Here is a 4,237-nt window from a genome sequence, read left to right as displayed (position 1 = left end):
GCCACGTGCCCCCCAGCCCCGCACCCCCGGCAGGCCCAGTTGGCACAGGCCCGCTGCACAGAGCTCGGCCCGCTGCACAGAGCTCGGCAGCGGAGGTGTGCGTCCGGGCAGGGGCTGCTGGGTCTGACCGCAAAGCCAGGGAGGAGAAAAGCCCTCGTCTCCAGGACGCCCAACAGCAGTGCAGCAGCCTGTGATTAAATCGAGGTGGCCCAGTCAATGTGAAAAGGGCGTGATTAGAAGACTAGCACCAGAGCGTCATTCCTCACTGAGCCCGTGTCTGTGTCTTGACATGTGACAAGGAAATGAATGACGGCATGATAACCCTTCAGGAAAAGTCAAGGCCCCCACTGCCGCCTCCGTTTAACCCGCCCTCCCCACTCCCACTTCATCCTAGAGGCGTCCCCAGGCCCCACTACATATTCAGGCACCTCGTTCGCAGCACAGCCCAGCTCGGCCTGGTTCCTCCCAGGCCCAGAGTGAGGTTATTTTGTTGCCCATCTGCCCAAAGGGAGAGCCAAACGTGTCAGCCCAAAGCACTGGGTCGTGCAGACTGCAGGACAGCAGGAAACAGGTGGGGTGGGGGTGCCCAGGCAAGGCCTGGTACATGGTTTGGGTTTTCGATATGGCTTCCCTCCGACCAGCTATGCATTCGCCATCACACATGGGAAGGGGTGGGGAGGGTGACTATGGGGACTCCAGCAGAGACAGCCGAGGACTGGGCCCTCTGGTCTGACATCCTTCAGTCCTGTCGCCACACCTGCCTCGTGCCTCATGCCTTGTGCACAGCCTCGCATGATGCACTCTGGACTGGGGAGGCCAGACACGGCATGTGGCACCCTGACGACACGGGAGGAAATGGGGCTTGAGTTTCTGCTGTCGTGCTTAGTGCCTGGGGTCCCATGGCAACGCAGAGAGGATCCTCCGCAGTGCACCCACCTTGCAATGACCACCTTTTAATTAGGCCTGGAGAAGTGAAAGAGAAGGCTGGGCTGATCCGGGTGGCTTTGTTTTCAAGAGCACCCCCTCCTCCACCAGCAGCCCCCAGCTGTGCCCAAGCAGCTCCAAAGCCAGCAGACAATAGAAGCCGTGAACCTGCAGAGTCGTGCCCGGATTTCAGCCTGAAGAAGTAATTTGCAAGAAATAATTTGTGGATTGAGTGGCTGCCAGGAGTCATGGCTATCTGGTGTTTTCTTCTGGAGGCTACTCTCAAAGCCAGGAGCCAGCTGGGGGCAGGGCCCCTCCTGGCCTCAGAGGACCATGGCCATCTGCACGGAGCAGCTTACCATGTGCCATGCAATGGGTGATGACAGAGGCCTGCAGGGGTTGCAGACTGGCATGCCCCCTCCTGATCAAAGGGCAGTGGCCTGTTCTCCCCATCAGAACTTACAAAAACGATTGCTTTGGTCCCCAAATCCGGCAATGGCTGACCGACTTTCTTTAGAAGTGACCCTTCAAGAAGAGTCGGTCATTGTGAGGGAAACGGTTATTATGGGTCCTCCACCCTGGCCTCTGGAGGTCTGCCCACCAAGGCCAGGATGATGTCCTAGAATTACCCCTGTCCTTGTCCTGGGAGGCCTAGAGGCTTTACATAGAGGGGGAAAATGCAAATGCCAACAGCCCTTGGTCAGGGTCTCTGCATGGACCAGGGGTGGGGTCTTGCCCCAGGACCAGTCCTGTCCCCAGTCAGTAGAGGCCTTGTGGAAGTATGGGCCCAGTGTGGCCCAACCTCCCAGGAACCAGGCCAAGTCCAGAAGCACAGGTGTCACTGTCGACCCCAGACTGAGTTGCATCAGGACAGGGCCATGGCCCGTCACATCTCTGCACCGCTGTGCCCTACTCCCAGAACCCTCCTCAGCCACCCAGGTGGGATGGGGCAACGGTACCTCCTCTGACCCCTACAGCCTGAACAGCGTGAGCTTCACGGGCGTCCCCTTGGATGGATCTCGTCTGCAGAGGGGGGTCTCAGTTCTCAGAGGGCAATGACTCTCTCCCTCATCGTTGTAACCCCCACACCACCCAGCCTGTGCCACACACCCAGTGTTCATGAAGCTCTAGAACGATCGATCATTTTTCTTCGTGGGACACAGGTCACATTGCCACCTTGCCAGCCAGTAGATAGGTTTGTCCCTGTTGTGTTTGATGAAAAATGTGACTCCAAGACTTATGTGTAGGAAACTTGGAGATTTTCCTGGGGGATTCAGTCCCTTGATTCTCCTGGGGTCTCACATGATGGGCCATCCTGGCCCAAATCCTCTTGTAGTAGCAGCTGGTAGAGCAAAGTCCCAGCTGCCCCTTTAGACGGACTTGTTCTTTCCAGTTTCCCACAGTCCCCACCCCTCCCTACTGTCTCCTGACACAGAGGCCCAGGGTCCACCACCTACACTCCTGGGCTGTGTTGTTCATTGCTACCTGCTAGCCGTGCAACCCCAGGAAACCCACCCACCACCACCAGCCTGGGCCTTTTTCCCCTTCTCTGAATCTACCCCAGAGGGTTGGGGGTATTAGATAAGGACCAATGGAAAGGGGTCTGGCAGGCGGCAACTGCTCAGGAAGTCCTGGCTGTTCCGGCGGGTACCAGGCTTCCTCTCATTGTGTCACTTGCAGGCACTGTTGAACCTTGTGTTCAAGACCTGCTAAGAGGGCGAGGGATGATGTGGAGCAGGGGCAGCCACGTGGGGCCTGGGCTGTCTGTAGTCCTGCTTGGATTCTCTCAAACATCTCACACCAGGACTTGGGTCCCGTCCTATCAGCGATGTCAGCACCATGTGGGAGACGCCGTCAGATATGCAAGCGTGCTCTTCCTCCTGGTCTCCCTCACTCTGTCAGGAAGACGCATCAGGCTTCGCCCAGCGGGATGTATCTTTGGGATCAATACACCATGGTAAGTACTTTGATCCACAACGTGATCCAATTACCTCTGCCTGTTCTTCATGCTGCTTCACCCCCAGCCTCATCCTAAGTGTGTACCCAACTCACCACACACAATGCACACATACACACACACACATGTACACGCGTACATAGCAGATGCCAATTTTGTGCCTCACTGCCTCACTTAACAGTGGGAGGGTTGCACAGAGAACGCTCGATCTGCATGAAATAGCACAAGAGGTCGTGCCAGCCCTGCAGCCTTTAACTCACACTCAGGTGTCAGGCTGGGTTGCCATGGAGAGCAGGGGGCTACTCCAGGGCTGAGACAGGACTTGCGGTCTCCTCTGATGGGCAGGTCGCAGGGAGCCCTGGAAGGAGGCAGAGGCATGGACTGGCATTGCAGCGATCCCTGATTTCTGTATCTGTGTGTGTTGGGGGTACATGTGTGCATTATGTGTGAGCATGTGTATGTATGTGTGTCCATTCTATGTGAACATGTGTGTGAGCAAGCATATGTATGTGTGTAAGTTTGTATGTGATGAGAGTGCGTGCACATGAGTTTGTATGTGTGTATGCATGTGTGTGAGCTTGCGCACTTACATGCTGTCTTCATGCTAGCGTTACATCAGGGAATCAGGCCCAGGTTCCTGCTTCAGGGAGCAGGTGTCCCAGCGGGAGAGGCGGATGAGAAACAGAGACCCAAAATCACAAGGTAACTTTGGATGGTGATGAGTGGCAGAGACACGGATAAAAAGCCTTTGACAATGAGGGGCTGGAGCCAGTGAGCCTGGAGGGACATGAAGGTGGGGGCCCAGGACTCCTGGGTATACCAGCTATGGTGATACTGCACTGGTGAACACCCCCCCCCCCCCCCCCCCCCTCTATTCCTCCTCTTTCCCCCCCCCCCCCCCCCCCCGTCTGTCATTCTCACTCTGGCTTTACACTCTCCTCCCCCAAATCAACAGCACCCAGCCCCACTGGCCCCTGGGGCACTTCCCTGTGTTACTCTAAGGCTAAGATAGAGTTCTGCAGACGTGTTTAACGCAAGCACAGTAAGGAGCACAGGGCACGCTGTGACTCAGCATGCACACGCTGTGGCCCAGCACGCACACGCGTGCACACACCTGTGTGTACAGGATCAGAACGCGTTTCCCCGGCAGCACTGGGCCTCACTACACGCAATACTCCGGTGTCTCGTCTAGTCTATTCTGGTCTGTTACCGATTTCAAATGCCGGCTCAGCCCTCCAGGTTGATTTCCAGGCCCTCTGGTTCATCACAGCCTGCGATCTGATGAACTCTGCACGAAGACTCATCCCCGCGTGGATGTCTCGACTCTGACGGCATTTTCTCTGCAGCAAGGGGGGG

This window comes from Tupaia chinensis, unplaced genomic scaffold (assembly GCF_000334495.1).
Source record: "Tupaia chinensis unplaced genomic scaffold, TupChi_1.0 Scaffold000602_1, whole genome shotgun sequence".
Lineage (NCBI taxonomy): Eukaryota > Metazoa > Chordata > Mammalia > Scandentia > Tupaiidae > Tupaia > Tupaia belangeri.
This window is presented reverse-complemented; position numbering follows the sequence as displayed.